Source organism: Protopterus annectens, chromosome 10.part0 (assembly GCF_019279795.1).
Source record: "Protopterus annectens isolate FY-2018-M chromosome 10.part0, PAN1.0, whole genome shotgun sequence".
Lineage (NCBI taxonomy): Eukaryota > Metazoa > Chordata > Ceratodontiformes > Protopteridae > Protopterus > Protopterus annectens.
The window spans coordinates 448,161,298-448,182,135 of record NC_056744.1 but is presented as its reverse complement, the minus strand read 5'-3'; positions in this window follow the sequence as shown (position 1 = coordinate 448,182,135).

The following is a 20,838-nucleotide window of genomic DNA, read 5'->3' as shown; positions in this document are numbered from 1 at the left end:
AAGTGCATTCAGGGCAAATGGAACCCAAGTCAAATGCACCTGCATATCAATCAAAAAGAAATGTTAGCTGTACAGAATGCTCTGACAGCCTTCAAGGACCACATTCTTCCAGGACAATTAATGGTGAAGACTGACAACACCACTCTTATGTGGTACATAAAAAAGCAGTGGGGTACCCATTCTTACCCCCTCTGCAGACTAGCCATGGCTCTCTGGAACACAGCCTTGCTACCAAGTGCATGTACAGACCCAGTTCCTGCCAGGAAAATTAAATGCACTGGCAGATGAACTAATCAAAAATCTCATGGACCCACACGAGTGAAAACTGGAACCAAAGACTTGCAACATGTTGATAAACAAATGGGGGAGCCCAGATATAGACCTGTTTGCCTCCCCCCAGAACTACCAATTGGACAAGTTCTGCACAAGAACTTCCCACAATCAAGCTTGGAAAGTGGATGCTCTGTCCTTCAGCTGGAAAAATATATCATTTTATGCCTTTCCTCCTCTGCCTCTCCTCTCCAAAGTACTACTAAAGATCAAACAGGACAAACCAAGGACAATACTGATTGCACCAGACTGGCCATGCCAACACTGGTACCCCCTCTTGCGCAGTTTGTCACTGCTGGCTCCATGGCACCTGCCTCATGCCCCTACCCTGCTGTCTAAGCAGGAGAGCCAGATTCTGCACCCTCAACTTCAAGCCCTGAACCTGGCAGCCTGGCTAATTATCTAATCTCTCCATTACCATCCCTCAGTAAACAAGTGTTAGATGTCATTTTGGAGGCAAGGAAGCCTAGTACTAGAAAATCTTATGATGAAAAATGGAAAAGATTCCGTGCCTGGAACCAAACTCAAGGGATGGGCACAGCAGCACCCAATTTACCTCAGATTCTTCAATACTTAACTGAGATGCTTCACAAGGGCCTTTCTTTTTCCTCCATCCAAATTCACGCCTCAGCAATTTCAGCTCATTACAACACAGAACCACCCCTCTTCTCTCATCCACTGCTGAAGCAGTTCCTCAGAGAGGCCAAAAACTTAAGACCACCCAGGAGAGCCACAACTCCAGCCTGGGACCTTAACTTTGTATTGGATCTTCCTCCTTTTGAGCCAGCTGCAAGTGCAGAGTTAAAATTCCTTTTTTGGAAAACAGCATTCCTTTTAGCAATCACTTCAGCAAGAAGGGTATCGGAGTTACAGGCCTTATGTCAGTGGAGCCTTTCATCATATTTCATGCGGACAGGGTGTCCCTCAGGACCAATCCCTCTTTCATGCTCAAGGTGGTATCCAGTGTGGCTCTTAATCAGTCCATTCATTTGCCAACCTTCTTTTCTAATCCACAGAGCAAAGGGGAATGGATACTGCACTACTTAGATGTGCACAGACAACTTAGATTTTACTTGGACAGGATGAAACCTCAAAGGAAATCTGAACAACTGCTGGTGGCATTTGCTGCAGGGGCAGAGGGGAAGGCTATTTCAAAGCAAACCATTTCTAAATGGATAGGCTATTGCATTCATTTCTGCTATAAGCACCATGGAAAACCTATCCCACAGGGGATTAGACCCCATTCAACCAGGGCTGCATCTACCTGTACAGCCTTTCTCAGAGTTGTCCCTACCAGGGACATCCTAGAAGCTGCTGCCTGGAGTTCTGTACATACTTTCACCAAGCATTGTAATTTACCAATTTTCTCTAAATCCAGAGCTGGCTTTGCCACTGCAGTCTTGCAGGGCCTTATAGCTGGTCCTAATACTATCTAAATTCCTCCTCCCATCCTTAGCTTTGGGAATCTACCCAAACACGAACATAGTACAGATGTTCATCGTGTTACACTGCTGCAGTCATTACACTCGGGTTATCCTGCCGTCAGGCGGTTCCCCAGTCGGCCTGAGTTCCAAAGTCTTGGTCAGGCGTCGGTTGCTGTCGCCTCCTCCCTGACGTCAGTGCGACAGGGGTATATAAGATACAGCTGACACCATTTTCTCCAGTCTTTCTTGGCATGCGGTGCCCGAAGCAGAAGCAGTTTGCAAGTGCCGGTCGGCCGACTCCTGAGATTTTCATTCCGAATCCAGAATCGAAGTCTTCTAAAAAAGCTAAGTACCCCATTGGGGAAACTTTTTCTTGCCTCAGACCGATGTCAGTAAAAGTTAATAAGTGTATTTCTTGTGGGAAGCAAATACCTCATAAGGATTTCCACTCCTATTGTATTCCATGCCTAGGCCCTGACCACGACATCACTGGTTGCCAGTTTTGTGCTAGGTTTAACAAGCACACTATTAACCGTCGGTTTGATTTTGCCCGACATTATTTTCACAGAAAATTCAATTACACCATGCCATCAGAACTTCTGACGACCGCAATGCATAAAAAGCGCAAGGACAGGCATCCGAGGCCCAAAACTGATGACGAGGCCTCTTGTAGGCCGGTCGCCGGTTTTCAGCGAGGCGCCTACGCAGCCGCTTCCACAGAACCATAGACTGCCTTCGACTCCCACGTAGAGCTGGCTGGGCCTTTGGACGCACTAGGTTTTCAGCTTTCCGATCCTAACCCTACAGAGGGAACCAAAGTAGCTGAGCAATCCACAGCTACAGAGGGTGTTTTCAGACCTACCCAGTTAACCATTAAACCCTCTACTAAGTCTAAGCCCCCCTTAAAAGCAAAGAAACAGACACAACTCTCTCCAGGACAAAATGGCCGAGGACCTAATCACCCTGATCAGGGGGTCCCATCCCCCTCCTGATAAAAGGCCCAGACAGGATGCTGACTATGAATCTTCCGACCAGGTGTCCATTTCCTCAGACTCTTCCTCTGACCTAGGATATTCTTTACCCCCTTATGAGGATTCTGATGCTGAGGAATCAATTCCATCAGCCTCTCCAGCTGAGGATTACTCCTTTGGGGAGACCTTACATACAATGAGGGAACATTTCCATTGGGAAGGCCAGGATTACTCAGAATCCAAGAAAAGGCTCAGAGACTTCCTTTTATTGCCTCAACACAGACCCCTTGCTATCCCGCCAGTTTTAGATATTGTGGATGATGTGTACACTGAATCCAGTTTAAACCCTGACTCCTTACCCCCAGCCCCAGTTAAACCTGATAGATATTACAGAGTCCCTGACTCTCACAAATTTCTGTACAAAAGCCCTGTTGAAGACCCTGAAACTATTTCTCAGGGACCCAAAGGGATTAAGGCTTCATCAGCAAAAAACCCAGTTCCCTCTGACAGAGACTCCAGAGCATTAGACAGATGGGGAAAGAAGGTATATATGTCTGCAACTTTAGCAATGACAGCCTTGAATTGCCAGTTTCACAAGCTAAAATATCAGCAATTTCTGATGCCTCAGTTGAAACAAAAGATGCTTTCAGATTCAGATCCTCCTAATTTTAAAGAAATGCAGGATTTATTGCATGCTGCTGAACAAGTGGGAAAACATACTTTGCGATGTGGGTTTGATTCCTTAGAGGCCTCCTGTAGAGCAGCAGTTATAGGCTCTGTCATTAGAAGGCATGCTTGGTTAAAAGAACATAGGTTGCCAGATCATGTTAAGGTCAAATTATTGGATGCACCTTTGCAGCGGGATGTGCTGTTTGGAGTTGAGGCTAAGCAGGTATTAAAGAAGATGGAGGCAAAATCTATGCAAACTGTGAAATATTTCTTACAGGTTCAGCCTCCTCATTTTAGCAGAAATTGGCCAACAAAGAATTGGTCCTTTCCAGTCACAGATAGACCTCAAAGGGGCAGATACAGACGTCCAAGAGGTAGAGGTCAGACACAAGGCCCTTACAGGCCTCGACAATGGGGTACACCAGGCCACAAAGAAGGAGAAGACAGGCCTCAACCTTATAAAAAGAAGCCTCAATGACTTTCCACTGCAGCTGCCAAACAGCTCTGTCTTGGCAGCCCCCTTAGGAGGAAAACTGGCACTTTTCTATCACAACTGGCATTGCATCACCACAGACAAATGGGTTCTCAACATTGTATCTCAAGGTTACAGGTTCCACTTTCACACTCTGCCAAGATTAAAAGAAATGCCAAATCTGCCACCAAATCAATGGGCAGAGGCTCAAAAACAAATTACAGCACTCATGGACATGAGAGCTATTCAAAAGGTAACACCACAGGAACAAGGACAAGGATTTTACTCAAGACTCTTCCTGGTTCCATGAAAGGACAAAGCCTGGAGACCCATTCTGGGCCTTTCTTCACTAAACACTAACCTGGATGTTCCGAAATTCAAGATGTTGACACTACAGCAGCTTCTTCCCATGCTGGGCAAGAAAGCTTGGCTCGTGACTTTGGACCTCAAAGAGGCATACCTGCATGTCCCTATCAGACAAAACTGCAGAAGATACCTCAGATTTATATCTGGTTCAATGCACTATCAATTCTCTGCACTGCCCTTTGGCTTATCTACTGCGCCCAGGGTCTTCACAAAGTGCCTGGCACCAGTAATTGCATTTTGCAGGCAAAAAGGAATTCAAATTTATCCATACCTGGACGACTGCCTGATTCAAGCAGAGAGCAAGGACATTCTACTAAAGCATCTGGCGTACGTAACAAAAAGTTATTAATTGCCTGGGGTACACAGTAAACGAAAAGAAATCAAAACTAGTGCCCTCACAACAGATAATATTCCTGGGTGCCAGCTTGAACACAGTGGCCCAGATGGCTTATCTCACACCAGACAAGCAAGGACAACTGACTCAATATTTTCATTTAATGGCAACAAAGACCCAACTCCCTGCAAGAAAAATTCTACAGGCCTTGGGCTACATGGCATCTTGCATACTACTAATTCCATACGCCAGACTGCATATGAGGAAACTACAATGGTACCTAAAGAGTGTATGGTCTCAACACTGTAAAAGTTTGGAAACAGTTATACCACTAATTCCTTGCCTACAGCAGGAGTTTCGATGGTGGACACAAGCTTGTCACCTCAACAAGGGACAGCCTTTCACTCAACCCACAGCCAGGCAAACACTGACAACAGATGCATCGGATTACGCCTGGGAAGCACACATGGCAGGAAAATGTATACAGGGCGAGTGGCCTACAGAGCAAAGACATCTCCACATCAATCAAAAAGAGATGCTAGCTGTACAAAATGCTATTATAGCTTTCAAGGATCTGCTGCATCCAGGACAATTACTACTAAAGACAGACAACACCACAGTTATGTGGTACATAAGCAAGGGGGCACATACTCTTACCCCCTCTGCAGACAAGCCATGACCTTGTGGAACACAGCTCTAAGCTACCAAGTTCATCTGCAAGCACAATTCCTGCCAGGAGAGTAAAACACACTGGCAGACGACCTAAGCAGAAACATCATGGACCCCCACGAATGGGAATTGAACCCACAAATATTCATAATGATAACACAAAAATGGTGGAGCCCAGACATAGATCTGATTGCTTCCCCAAGGAACTGTCAATTACAGAAATTCTGCACAAGGAGCTACCATCCACAAGCATGGAAAATGTATGCCCTCTCATTCAGCTGGAGAAAACTACAAATGTGAGAGTGTTCAATCTCGCCGTTTGTTCTTACAAATGGGTGTCGGCCGCTTAGCAAAGCTCTGCATCTAGGAGAAGCTCGAGACCAACCTACCTCCCACAATTCCCTCTGCCTCTACCTCAGATCTAGTTTGCCGCTGCAACCGATCGCATCAACTTTGAGAGCTCTGACCAACTTTTGGGAAGATAAGCTATTTCTTACCCTTTTTTTCTTGTGAAATCTTCTGATCTTTTTGGGATATTAAATTTAGTGTGTGTGTGTGTGGGTCTGAGTCATCCTTTTGGCTACTCTAATATATTTAATATATATATATATATATATATATATATATTTATATATATATATATATATATATTTATATATATATTTATATATATTTATATATATATATTTATATATATATATATATATATATTTATATATATATATATATATATATATATATATATATATATATATATATATATATATATATAGATTAGTTTCCTTAGGGTCTACCCCACCTAGTTACCAGATTTAGGATTGATACTTGCAATTTTTATTGCTATGTTTGTGGACTTGTATCTAATCATCTTGACAAGTGTTATTTGGTATTTGTACAGTTTTTTTCTTTACAGGATATGTCTGAAAAAGCCAAGTCTGGATTCAAGAGGTGTCAGTGTGGGCAAAAGATGTCTGTCACCGACAACCATAGCTCCTGTGTCTACTGTCTTGGCTCTCTCCATCTACAAGAAGACTGTTCTGTCATTCTTTTAGTGGAAGGGTCATGACAGACGCAGGAAGCTGATGGATAGAGGTCTTTTGAAGCCTGCCTTCCAAGAGGCGCTTGACAAGTCGGACCAGGCTTCTAAGTCTCGAAGGGGTCGAAGACATCGGAGCCCATGTCATCGGCTCTGAGTTCTTCACTTAAAGTTCGTTCACCGGTTCCACAGGCTTCGGGGCCGAGTGTCGAACTTCTTACTGTGACCGAGCCTCGAGTCTTGGAACCGGTGTCGGAGCTTCCACCTCCTGCTATATTGAGGTCGGTACCGTCCTCGGTTCCTTCGACCCGTTTTTCCAGGCCCCTCTCCGACACCGACGTAGATCGTGTGGTGCAGAAGTTAATGGAGAACACGGCCCTGTCCAAGCTCATTTCAGTCTCCTCCCAATTGGTGTCGAGACTCGAAGGCCTTCCCTTATCTCCATCTGATTCTCCTCCGAGGCCTACTCAGCTTTCAGAGCCAGGAGATGTTGATCTGATGATAGTGGAGCCCTTGGTGCCGGAACAGTCCCTTCCTCGGTCGGCACCATTGACCTCGACTCCATCGGAACCGTTAGCGGACTCGCGGAGCCGACTATCTATCCTTGGCTCCGGGACCGAGAGTCGAACTGATTTTTCGGTGCTGACTCTCCCCCTCGGTGCCTCGGCACAGATCACTTCGGCTCCATCCTCGGGGTCGATGCCCTTGGCCTCCGCGTCGGAGATACTTCTGCGTTCTTCGGAACCGGGGGACTCCTCGGCTCGGGGTCCGGGGGCCTTTGACCTCATGAGGAAGTTATTGTCTTCTCAGACAACCACGTCAATGGAAGCAACTTCTCCCTCCCGTATAGGTCTGTTGTCTACTTCTGCACCCACGACTACCCATAAGCATAGAGCACCAGTGTCTCAGCCATTCCCAGAGGGAGCCCCTTCTTCCTCGGAGGCCTCATCGGATGCTCCTCCCGATGACGTTCCGAGGAAACAGTTGTGCAAGAGGAGGCACTTAGATTCTCCACAAGAATCTTTAACATCGGATACTGATTTAGATGAGTCAGAAGGGTCCCCAAAATCACCCTCAGAGGATGTCTCCTTTGCTGACATCCTGGAGATCCTGAAGCAGAGAGGTGATTGGCAGGCCCTACCCCCTTCTGAGGATGAGTCTGTTCTGCTGAAGGCATTTGGTGCTCGCCCTTCCTCCTCCTGGGTCACTCCGCCCTTGACGAAGTTGATGGAGTTAATTGCTCAAGGGCGAGGGAGGCACCTGATACAGTGGTGCCACTTCCCAGGAAAGCTAACAAATACATAACTGCCCCTCAGGACAAGTCATAAACAAATACACTAAAAGGGACAATTCCAGCACCAATTCTAGTCTCTCTAAGTTCTCCTCCTCCTGAATAGTAGACTCTGGATCCCAAGGCAAGTGGTGGCTGCATTGCCCTCTGTCTTGTTTTCTGGATACATAGGAAGGCCAGCCTCTTCTATGCCATCGTTATCCATTTACAAGCTGCATCCTGTCAGTGAACCTGTACTGAGGGTAGCTGTCCTAGGTTCTTGTTTGACAGATTGATTTGTTTTACATCCAGCTTTTGCTCAACAGGGCTGTCCCAGGTAACCCAAGCTGGGGAACTGGACAGTGGCCAGCCAGTAGCTTATTGACCCAGTGCTGTTGGGCTTTATGGTGGGCGCACACTGGCCAATAGAGGCACATACACTCGTCGTTAGCATGGCTCTATGGTGTAGGTCGTGGTAGTGTAACCAGTGTTATGTAAATGAAAAAGGCGCTGGCAGTATTCAAAGAGGGTGATGAATATTGCCTGCTGCACCACACATTATGGATTTTATGTGGGCAAGATGAAACAGTTTCTAGGCAAGGATTTATGAGCATGTATATAATAATAGAAAGGGAACTTGAAAAGTGCTCTGAGCAAACATGTTTTATATTAAGGTGGTCTTAAAAAAAATTGATGTCCTTCATGTTTCACTGTTGCAGTCATCACATTAGGGTTATCTGCTTGCAGTAGCCTTCAGTCGGCCTGATTATCAAAGTCTTGGGTCCTGCGTTGGTTGCTGTCTCATCTTCTGTGACGTCAGGTAGTTAGGGGTATAAAGCATGCAGCTGACACAATTACATCAGTCTTTCTTGCCCTGCGGTGCCTGAAGCAGAAGCAGTTTGCAAGTGCCGGTCGGCCGACTCCTGCAATTTTCGTTTTCGAGTTTCAGAACCGAAGTCTTCAACTAAAGCTAAGTACCCCATTAGGGAAACTTTTTCTTGCTCTAAACTGATGTCAGTAAAGGTCAATAATTGTATTTCTTGTGGAAAACAAATACCTCACAAAGATTTTCATTCGTACTGTATTCCTTGCCTAGGCCCTGACCATGATGTATCTGTCGCTGTCAGTTTTGTGCCTTATTTAAGCAACAAACTATTCGTCGTTGGTATATTTGCACTTCTAAATATTTTGGTACTCGGTTCAATTATCCAGATATGTCCGGTAAGCCATCCGACTACCGACATTCTGAAAAAAAATGCAAAGATAAAGACAGAGACAGGCCTCCTAGGTCCAAAGCTGCCGCTGATGCTTCTCCTAAGCCAGTCGCCAGATCGCCGGTACTCAGGTGCTTTCCCAGCCCCTGATACCTGCTACTTCAGATTCGCAGGCCTGTACTGAGACCCATTCAGAGTCCGGTATGCTGCGAGATGCTCCAACTGTGGAACCTGCAGATGTCTCTACCTTGGATAGGTCCAGAGCCACTGTGCAGGCACCGGCTTCTGAGGATGTATTCAGGCCTACTGACTTGCATATTAAACCGATGCCATCTTCTTCTTCAAGGCCTAATACCCGAACCTTGCCTAGAAAACCGACGCCCAGGCAAGCAAAGTTCTTCATTAGCACTCTTTAAGAAAAATCTTGATGAGCGGATGGGAAATAGGAAATACACCCCGGGGATCACTTCTGTGTCTCTGCTCGACAGTGGCACAGGAAAATAACTTTCTTGGGTGGTGTAAGCCAGGGAACCTTGTTGGCTAGACTTATGTAGGCCCTTGGGCCGATAGCCTAGTACCTACCTATGGTCAGGCCTCTATGCCTAAAAAAACAAGTAGTCAACCTTCCCCCTCTAAGAGACCTAGGACTGAATTTGCTTATGATACTTCTGACCAGGATTCTGAAATTTCTGTTTCCACTGATGACCAGGATTTACCCTTATCTAGCTATGAGGATTCTGATGCAGAGGACTCTATTCCCTCTGCCCCCCCCCCCCAGATAATTTCTCTTTTGGTGAAACCCTGCATACTCTTAGGGAGCACTTTCACTGGGAAAGCCAGAATTGCTCTGATTCTAAAAAGAGGCTTTGGGATTTCTTACTCCTGCCCCAATACAGGTCTTTAGCTATCCATCCTGTACTAGACATTGTTGATGATGCCTTTTCGGAATCTAGCTTGGCCCCTGACTCCTTACTTCCTGCTCCCAGAAAACCGATGGATAGTACAGGGTTCCTGACTCTCACAAGTTCCTTTTTAAAAATCCTACTGCGGATCCTGAGATGATTTCACAGGGACCCAAGGGCATTAAGGCTACTACTGCCAAAAATCCTCCCCCCTCTGATAGAGACTCCAGGGCGCTGGATAGATGGGGTAAGAAGGTATACACTTCTGCAACTTTGGCCATTAAGGACTTAAACTGCCAGTTTCATATGTTAAAGTATCAGCAGCATATTATTGGATTGCTTAAACAGAAAATTATGTTGATTCCTGACTGTGCTGAAAATAAGGATTTACAGGATTTAACGCATTCTGCTGAACAGGTTGGAAAGCATACTTTGCAATGTGGTTTTGATTCACTAGAGGTATCTTGCAGGGCTGCTGTCACTGGGTCTTTACTTAGAAGGCATGCTTGTCTTAAGGAGCAATCTTTGCCAGATCATGTTAAAGCTAAATTGCTGGATGCTCCCTTAAGTCAGGACCGCCTGTTTGGCAAGAAAGCAGAAGTTGTTCTTAAAAAGATGGAGGAAAAAGTAAATCTATGCAAACTGTTAAAGATTTCGTACAAGTACAGACTCCAGGATTTAGTAGGCATTGGCCCTGTAAGAATTGGTCTTTTCCTGCCTCTTCCAGGCCTTCTCAGTCCAAACCCAGAACCAGCAGAACACCCAGGCTTCAGTCCCGAGTGCAGCACAGGACTAAGCAGTGGAGGGCTCCCACTTCCAAATCGGGGAGTAGTAAGACCCCCCCCCCCCCATGGTAAACTGTCTCAATAACTTAACTTTAAAACTTCCAAGCACTTCTCAACTGACTGCTCCTTTAGGGGGAAAGATTGCTCTGCAGGCAAAAAACTGGGAACTCATTACCCAGGACAAATGGGTTTTAAATATAGTTTCCCAAGGATACAGATTTCACTTCCACACATTACCAACCCCAAACGGTTGTCCAGATCTACCCCCAAATCAGTGGGCAGAGGCTCAAAAGCAAGTACACTCTCTCTTAAGCATAAAGGCTATTCAAGCTGTACCAGAAGAGGAAAAGGGACAAGGTTTCTACTCAAGACGTTTCCTGGTACCCAGAAAAGACAACTCATGGCATTCTATCCTGGACCTTTCTATCTTAAACACCTTTTTGGTGATTCCAAAATTCAAGATGCTAACTCTTCACCAGTTACTTCCTATGCTAGGCAAAGATGCCTAGTTGGCAACACTAGATTTAAAGAAAGCCTACCTGCACATCCCAATCAGGGAATCTTGCAGAGGATACCTAAGCTTCAAAGCACGCTACATGCACTATCAATTCTCTGTACTGCCCTTTGTGAATACCCTGGGCGCAGTAGATAAGCCAAAGTGCCTAGCTCCAGTCATTGCATTTTGCAGGCAAAGAAATATTCAAATATACCCATACCTGGATGATTGTCTAATTCAGGCAGAAAGCCGGGACATACTTTTGAATCATCTGGCATTTGTAGAAAAGGTGCTAACTTGTCTGGGGTACACCATAAACAAAAAGAAATCACATCTGTTACCCTGTCAACAAATTATATTCCTGGGAGCAAGCTTGAACACAACTTCCCAGATGGCTTTCCTCACACCAGAGAAACAAATTAATTTCACAACTTGCTTCAAACTAATGGCCACAAAAACCCTGCTATTTGCAAGGCAAATGCTGCAATCCTTGCCTTGGGGTTCATGGCCTCCTGCATTCTACTAAATCCATATGCAAGACTGCATATCTGGAAACTACAATGGTATCTAAAAAGCCTATGGTTCCAACATTCTCAGTATATAGAAGCAATGATTCCCATCATACCTTGCGTATGGTTAGAGTTCCTTTGGTGGGCAGAGGCCTGCCACCAAAACAAGGGACTACCATTCACTCTACCCCTGCTGCCCAAACCCTAACAATAGACGCATCAGACTATGCATGGGAGGGCTCACCTAGCAGGGAAGTGCATTCAGGGCAAATGGAACCCAAGTCAAATGCACCTGCATATCAATCAAAAAGAAATGTTAGCTGTAGAGAATGCTCTGACAGCCTTCAAGGACCACATTCTTCCAGGACAATTAATGGTGAAGACTGACAACACCACTCTTATGTGGTACATAAAAAAGCAGGGGGGGGTACCCATTCTTATCCCCTCTCAGACTAGCCATGGCTCTCTAGAAAACAGCCTTGAGCTACCAAGTGCATGTACAGGCCCAGTTCCTGCCAGGAAAATTAAATGCACTGGCAGATGAACTAATCAAAAATCTCATGGACCCACACGAGTGAAAACTGGAACCAAAGACTTGCAACATGTTGATAAACAAATGGGGGAGCCCAGATATAGACCTGTTTGCCTCCCCCCAGAACTACCAATTGGACAAGTTCTGCACAAGAACTTCCCACAAACAAGCTTGGAAAGTGGATTCTCTGTCCTTCAGCTGGAAAAATATATCATTTTATGCCTTTCCTCCTCTGCCTCTCCTCTCCAAAGTACTACTAAAGATCAAACAGGACAAACCAAGGACAATACTGATTGCACCAGACTGGCCACGCCAACACTGGTACCCCCTCTTGCACAGTTTGTCACTGCTGGCTCCATGGCACCTGCCTCAGGCCCCTACCCTGCTGTCTAAGCAGGAGAGCCAGATTCTGCACCCTCAGCTTCAAACCCTGAACCTGGCAGCCTGGCTAATTATCTAATCTCTCCATTACCATCCCTCAGTAAACAAGTGTTGGATGTCATTTTGGAGGCAAGGAAGCCTAGTACTAGAAAATCTTATGATGAAAAATGGAAAAGATTCCGTGCCTGGAACCAAACTCAAGGGATGGGCACAGCAGCACCCAATTTACCTCAGATTATTCAATACTTAACTGAGATGCTTCACAAGGGCCTTTCTTTTTCCTCCATCAAAATTCACGCCTCAGCAATTTCAGCTCATTACAACACAGAACCACCCCTCTTCTCTCATCCACTGCTGAAGCAGTTCCTCAGAGAGGCCAAAAACTTAAGACCACCCAGGAGAGCCCCAACTCCAGCCTGGGACCTTAACTTTGTATTGGATCTTCCTCCTTTTGAGCCAGCTGCAAGTGCAGAGTTAAAATTCCTTTCTTGGAAAACAGCATTCCTTTTAGCAATCACTCCAGCAAGAAGGGTATCGGAGTTACAGGCCTTATGGCAGTGGAGCCTTTCATCATATTTCATGCGGACAGAGTGTCCCTCAGGACCAATCCCTCCTTCATGCTCAAGGTGGTATCCAGTGTGGCTCTTAATCAGTCCATTCATTTGCCAACCTTCTTTTCTAATCCACAGAGCAAAGGGGAATGGATACTGCACTACTTAGATGTGCACAGACAACTTAGATTTTACTTGGACAGGACGAAACCTCAAAGGAAATCTGAACAACTGCTGGTGGCATTTGCTGCAGGGGCAGAGGGGAAGGCTATTTCAAAGCAAACCATTTCTAAATGGATAGGCTATTGCATTCATTTCTGCTATAAGCACCATGGAAAACCTATCCCACAGGGGATTAGACCCCATTCAACCAGGGCTGCATCTACCTGTAAAGCCTTTCTCAGAGTTGTCCCTACCAGGGACATCCTAGAAGCTGCTGCCTGGAGTTCTGTACATACTTTCACCAAGCATTGTCATTTACCAATTTTCTCTAAATCCAGAGCTGGCTTTGCCACTGCAGTCTTGCAGGGCCTTATAGCTGGTCCTAATACTATCTAAATTCCTCCTCCCATCCTTAGCTTTGGGAATCTACCCAAATGTGATGACTGCAACAGTGAAACACGAACATAGTACAGATGTTCATAGTGTTACACTGCTGCAGTCATTACACTCGGGTTATCCTGCCGTCAGGCGGTTCCCCAGTCTGCCTGAGTTCCAAAGTCTTGGTCCGGCGTCGGTTGCTGTCGCCTCCTCCCTGACGTCAGTGCGACAGGGGTATATAAGATACAGCTGACACCATTTTCTTCAGTCTTTCTTGCCATGCGGTGCCCGAAGCAGAAGCAGTTCGCAAGTGCCAGTCGGCCGACTCCTGAGATTTTCATTCCGAATCCAGAATCGAAGTCTTCTAAAAAAGCTAAGTACCCCGTTGGGGAAACTTTTTCTTGCCTCAGACCGATGTCAGTAAAAGTTAATAACTGTATTTCTTGTGGGAAGCAAATACCTCATAAGGATTTCCACTCCTATTGTATTCCATGCCTAGGCCCTGACCACGACATCACTGGTTGTCAGTTTTGTGCTAGGTTTAACAAGCGCACTATTAACCGTCGGTTTGATTTTGCCCGACATTATTTTCACAGAAAATTCAATTACACCATGCCGTCAGAACTTCTGACGACCGCAATGCATAAAAAGCGCAAGGACAGGCATCCGAGGCCTCTTGTAGGCCGGTCGCCGGTTTTCAGCAAGGCGCCTACGCAGCCGCTTCCACAGAACCACAGACTGCCTCCGACTCCCACGTAGAGCTGGCTGGGCCTTTGGACAAACTAGGTTTTCAGCTTTCCGATCCTAACCCTACAGAGGGAACCAAAGTAGCTGAGCAATCCACAGCTACAGAGGGTGTTTTCAGACCTACCCAGTTAACCATTAAACCCTCTACTAAGTCTAAGCCCCCCTTAAAAGCAAAGAAACGGACACAACTCTCTCCAGGACAAAATGGCTGAGGACCTAATCACCCTAATCAGGGGGTCCCATCCCCCTCCTGATAAAAGGCCCAGACAGGATGCAGACTATGAATCTTCCGACCAGGTGTCCATTTCCTCAGACTCTTCCTCTGACCTAGGATATTCTTTACCCCCTTATGAGGATTCTGATGCTGAGGAATCAATTCCATCAGCCTCTCCGCCTGAGGATTACTCCTTTGGGGAGACCTTACATACAATGAGGGAACATTTCCATTGGGAAGGCCAGGATTACTCAGAATCCAAGAAAAGGCTCAGAGACTTCCTTTTATTGCCTCAACACAGACCCCTTGCTATCCCGCCAGTTTTAGATATTGTGGATGATGTGTACACTGAATCCAGTTTAAACCCTGACTCCTTACCCCCAGCCCCAGTTAAACCTGATAGATATTACAGAGTCCCTGACTCTCACAAATTTCTGTACAAAAGCCCTGTTGAAGACCCTGAAACTATTTCTCAGGGACCCAAAGGGATTAAGGCTTCATCAGCAAAAAACCCAGTTCCCTCTGACAGAGACTCCAGAGCATTAGACAGATGGTGAAAGAAGGTATATACGTCTGCAACTTTAGCAATGACAGCCTTGAATTGCCAGTTTCAAAAGCTAAAATATCAGCAATTTCTGATGCCTCAGTTGAAACAAAAGATGCTTCCAGATTCAGATCCTCCTAATTTTAAAGAAATGCAGGATTTATTGCATGCTGCTGAACAAGTGGGAAAACATACTTTGCGATGTGAGTTTGATTCCTTAGAGGCCTCCTGTAGAGCAGCAGTTACAGGCTTGCATTAGAAGGCATGCTTGGTTAAAAGAACATACGTTGCCAGATCATGTTAAGGTCAAATTATTGGATGCACCTTTGCAGCGGGATGTGCTGTTTGGAGTTGAGGCTAAGCAGGTATTAAAGAAGATGTTACAGGTTCAGCCTCCTCGTTTTAGTAGAAATTGACCAACAAAGAATTGGTCCTTTCCAGTCACAGATAGACCTCAAAGGGGCAGATACAGACGTCCAAGAGGTAGAGGTCAGACACAAGGCCCTTACAGGCCTCGACAATGGGGTACACCAGGCCACAAAGAAGGAGAAGACAGGCCTCAATCTTATAAAAAGCAGCCTCAGTGACTTTCCACTGCAGCTGCCAAACAGCTCTCTCTTGGCAGCCCCCCTTAGGAGGAAAACTGGCACTTTTCTATCACAACTGGCATTGCATCACCACAGACAAATGGGTTCTCAACATTGTATCTCAAGGTTACAGGTTCCACTTTCACACTCTGCCAAGATTAAAAGAAATGCCAAATCTGCCACCAAATCAATGGGCAGAGGCTCAAAAACAAATTACAGCACTCATGGACATGAGAGCTATTCAAAAGGTAACACCACAGGAACAAGGACAAGGATTTTACTCAAGACTCTTCCTGGTTCCATGAAAGGACAAAGCCTGGAGACCCATTCTGGACCTTTCTTCACTAAACACTAACCTGGATGTTCCGAAATTCAAGATGTTGACACTACAGCAGCTTCTTCCCATGCTGGGCAAGAAAGCTTGGCTCGTGACTTTGGACCTCAAAGAGGCATACCTGCATGTCCCTATCAGACAAAACTGCAGAAGATACCTCAGATTTCTATCTGGTTCAATGCACTATCAATTCTCTGCACTGCCCTTTGGCTTATCTACTGCGCCTAGGGTCTTCACAAAGTGCCTGGCACCAGTAATTGCATTTTGCAGGCAAAACGGAATTCAAATTTATCCATACCTGGACGACTGCCTGATTCAAGCAGAGAGCAAGGACATTCTACTAAAGCATCTGGCGTACGTAAAAAAAGTTATTAATTGCCTGGGGTACACAGTAAACGAAAAGAAATCAAAACTAGTGCCCTCACAACAGATAATATTCCTGGGTGCCAGCTTGAACACAGTGGCCGAGATGGCTTATCTCACGCCAGACAAGCAAGGACAACTGACTCAGTATTTTCATTTAATGGCAACAAAGACCCAACTCCCTGCAAGAAAAATTCTGCAGGCCTTGGGCTACATGGCATCTTGCATACTACTAATTCCATACGCCAGACTGCATATGAGGAAACTACAATGGTACCTAAAGAGTGTATGGTCTCAACACTGTAAAAGTTTGGAAACAGTTATACCACTAATTCCTTGCCTACAACAGGAGTTTCGATGGTGGACACAAGCTTGTCACCTCAACAAGGGACAGCCTTTCACTCAACCCACAGCCAGGCAAACACTGACAACAGATGCATCGGATTACGCCTGGGGAGCACACATGGCAGGAAAATGTATACAGGGCGAGTGGCCCACAGAGCAAAGACATCTCCACATCAGTCAAAAAGGGATGCTAGCTGTACAAAATGCTATTATAGCTATTATAGCTTTCAAGGATCTGCTGCATCCAGGACAATTACTACTAAAGACAGACAACACCACAGTTATGTGGTACATAAGCAAGGGGGCACATACTCTTACCCCCTCTGCAGACAAGCCATGACCTTGTGGAATACAGCTGTAAGCTACCAAGTTCATCTGCAAGCACAATTCCTGCCAGGAGAGAAAAACACACTGGCAGACGACCTAAGCAGAAACATCATGGACCCCCACGAATGGGAATTGAACCCACAAATATTCATAACGATAACACAAAAATGGTGGAGCCCAGACATAGATCTGTTTGCTTCCCCAAGGAACTGTCAATTACAGAAATTCTGCACAAGGAGCTACCATCCACAAGCATGGAAAATGTATGCCCTCTCATTCAGCTGGAGAAAACTACAAGTATACGCTTTCCCTCCTTTACCTCTCCTTCCAAAGGTACTCATAAAAGCCAGGCAGGAAGAGACAAAGATGATCCTGATTGCACCAGACTGGCTACGCCAACACTGGTACCCAATCTTAAAAAACTTAGCACAAGAACCACCCTGGATTTTGCCTCATATCCCACAGTTGCTGACTCAGCACAACAATCAGATACTTCACAGCCAGCTAAAGACCTTAAATCTAGCTGCATGGAAAATTCCTTCGTCAAGCAAGCAGTGCCTCTCTCCAAAGGTGTTATGGATGTCTTCCTGGAGGCCAGAAGGCCTAGTACCAGGAAAGCATACTCTGATAAATGGAAGAGATTCTGTGCCTGGAACCAAGCACACAGCCTGGACCCTCTTGTCCCAAACATTCCTCAGATACTTCAATACTTAACTGAGATGCTGGACAAGGGCCTCTCCTTTTCATCCGTCAAGATCCACGCCTCAGCTATTTCTGCTCATTACAACACAGATCCACCAATTTTTTCTAATCCTTTGCTCAAACAGTACCCCGGTGGGGCTAAAAACATAAGACCGCCCTGTAGAGCACCTACACCAACTTGGGACCTCAACTTTGTTTTGGCAAAATTAACTTTACCTCCTTTTGAGCCAGCTAACACAGCAGAATTAAAATACATCTCTTGGAAAACTGCTCTGCTACTGGCAATAACATCAGCACGAAGAGTTTCAGAATTGCAGGCACTAATGGCAGTGGAACCTTTCCTCATCTTCCACCAGGACAGGGTGTCTTTAAGAACTAACCCTACGTTTATGCCAAAGGTGGTATCAAGTGTGGCTCTAAACCAAACTGTTCACTTGCCAACTTTTTATCCAAAACCACAGAACAAAGGGGAGAGACTATTACATTCTTTGGACATTCACAGACAGTTACGCTTCTACTTGGACAAAACCAAAGCTTTCAGAAAATCTGAGCAATTATTGGTAGCATACGCTGCAGGAGCACAGGGAAAAGTCATTTCAAAGCAGACTGTTTCAAAATGGATAGGACACTGTATACGTTTCTGCTACACCCACCATGGGAAACCTGTACCTAGCAGCATTAGATCTCACTCCACCAGGGCAACAGCCACTTCAACTGCCTACCTCAGAGGAGTACCTACCAAGGATATTTTGGAAGCAGCAACATGGAGTTCTGTGCATACCTTCACCAAACATTACCATTTGCCTTTATACTCCAAATCCAGAGCTGGCTTCACCACTGCTGTACTGCAGGGCCTTATAGCCACCCCTAATGCCTTATAGATTCAGCTTCCCTACCTCAGCTTTGGGATTCCACCCAAGTGTAATGACTGCAGCAGTGTAACATGATGAACATAGTACAGTTTTGTACCTACCATAAATGTAGATGTTTGAGTGTAAACACTGCTGCAGTCCAGGTTACCCTCCCTCCTTCCCCTCTTACTTTCTGGTACTCACCTAGGTCATCTACACTTTATTACCTATGGGGAGTATTTGCTGGTAACTAAAAATGGTTGTTTGCTTTTCCTTTGTAGATTTTACTAGCAATTTGAATTGCCTACCTATTTGGGGGCACCTGAGATCTGGGGCAAGAAAAACTGAAGAAAATGGCACCGGCTGGATCTTATATACCCCTGTCGCACTGACGTCAGGGAGGAGGCGACAGCAACCGACACCGAACCAAGACTTTGGAACTCAGGCCGACTGGGGAACCACCTGACGGCCAAGTGCAATGACTGCAGCAGTGTTTACACTCGAACATCTACATTTATGGTAGGTACAAAACTGTACTTTTTGTACACTTACCATAAATGTAGATGTTCAAGTGTATTCACGGTTGCAGTCATGGTTACCCTCCCTCCAGCCCCCTGACTTCTTTTGACTATACCTCTACTCTCCTTTACTATGCTTAAAAGCTTTTTGGTGTATTTGCTTTTTGTTGGAGGTATAACCTTGCATATATATATTTAATTGCTTCCCATTAGGGGGGCATCTGACATCTGGGGCAAGAAAAACTGATGTAATGGCGTTGGCTGCATGCTTTAGACCCCTGACTACCTGACATCATGGAAGATGAGAGTAACCGACGCAGGACCCAAGACTTTGATAATCAGGCCGACTAAGGGCTACTGCAAGCAGATAACCCTAATGTGATGACTGCAACAGTGAATACACTCAACAGCTACATTTATGGTAAGTGTACACAACTGTACTTCTTTCGTAGAGGAGAAAGTTATTTTGGAGAAAAGGGGTCGCAGCTGGAAATTCAAAATAGATGCTAAGGGCTAGTGTGAATGAAAATATTAATATTAATTGTGTGTTAAAATGAGAGCTGTCAATTTACCTGAATTTATTATTTTTTTATTACTGTTTTATTGTGGCAATTCCATTTGTGAACCTTTCCTTTAAGAACTTAGCACCAGTTTTACTTTACTGTAGATTCCAAGCTCAAAACAAGTGGTTCTGCAGCAGTTCATCTCTTTTGCCTTTTCTCTTGTGTGCTACACAGACAGAACTCAGTCTCTTAAGGAATGCTCTACATCATTCTCTTTTTAACATTGGAGTTCAGAAACAAATAATTCACTTGCCTACCTTTTACTCTTGAATGAAAACACTGGAGCTGCCAATGCTCATTCAGTATGTAGTGGTCTCTCTCACTCTGTACTTAATTCCACTGTGCAAAAACAAGCACAAACCACCAACCTGACCATCCTAAGAGACACTATCCCTGAGGCACGACAGAGAAAATCCTGTCCAACAAATGTCTGAAGTTTAAATTCATTAATGGCCAATAAGAATAGGTTCATAGGTAGGTACTAGGCTGTCTGCCCGAAGGCATTTATAAGCCTAGCCAGAATGTGTTTGCTTTCGCTGCCCATTAGATTAGTTCCCTGAGCCTCTGTCCAGCAGAGCCATTGAAGTGATCTCTGGGGTAAAATTTGTTTCCCATCCACTCGTTAAGGTTTTTCTTGAAGAGGGTTAGCGAGGAGCTCTGCCTAATATAGATTGGAATCTTGTTCCAGAGCATGGAAATTCTCTGGGACAGGAATCTATCCCCCCAGCATCTCCTATTTATTGTTGTGGTGAGGTTTAGATCCCTGGAGCGTGTGGCTCGAGGGGATATGGTTTTCTTTAGGTGGAGCATGTCCATCAATTCTGAGTTGGACATGGTCTTGTATGTCGGGCAGAGATCACCTCTGAGTAGGCGGTATGCAACCAAGTACAGCTGGAGTTTCTTCAGTCAAGCTGCATAGGGCATCTGCTTGAGGCCAGTGATCCTCTTGGTGAGGTACTTCTGTGGTCTTTTCAATTGTTGCAGGTGTCTTGTAAGGTACATCCCAAATGAGGCATTGTACTCTATGATGGGTCTGATGAGTGATGCATAGAGGGGCCCAATGACCTCTTTCAATCTGGATGCAAACCCTTTTGTGATTAGGTGGGCTGCATAGGGATTTTCTAACCACTTTGGCAATGTGATTATCAAAGGAGAGGTTACTATCTACTTAGGTCCCTAGATCCCTTATTACTTCTTCTGTATTTAGGGGACTACCACCTATGTGATAGTTTGTGGGTACTTTGTTTTTTCCAAAGGGGATGACTATGCACTTTTTGGCATTTAGCTTGAGG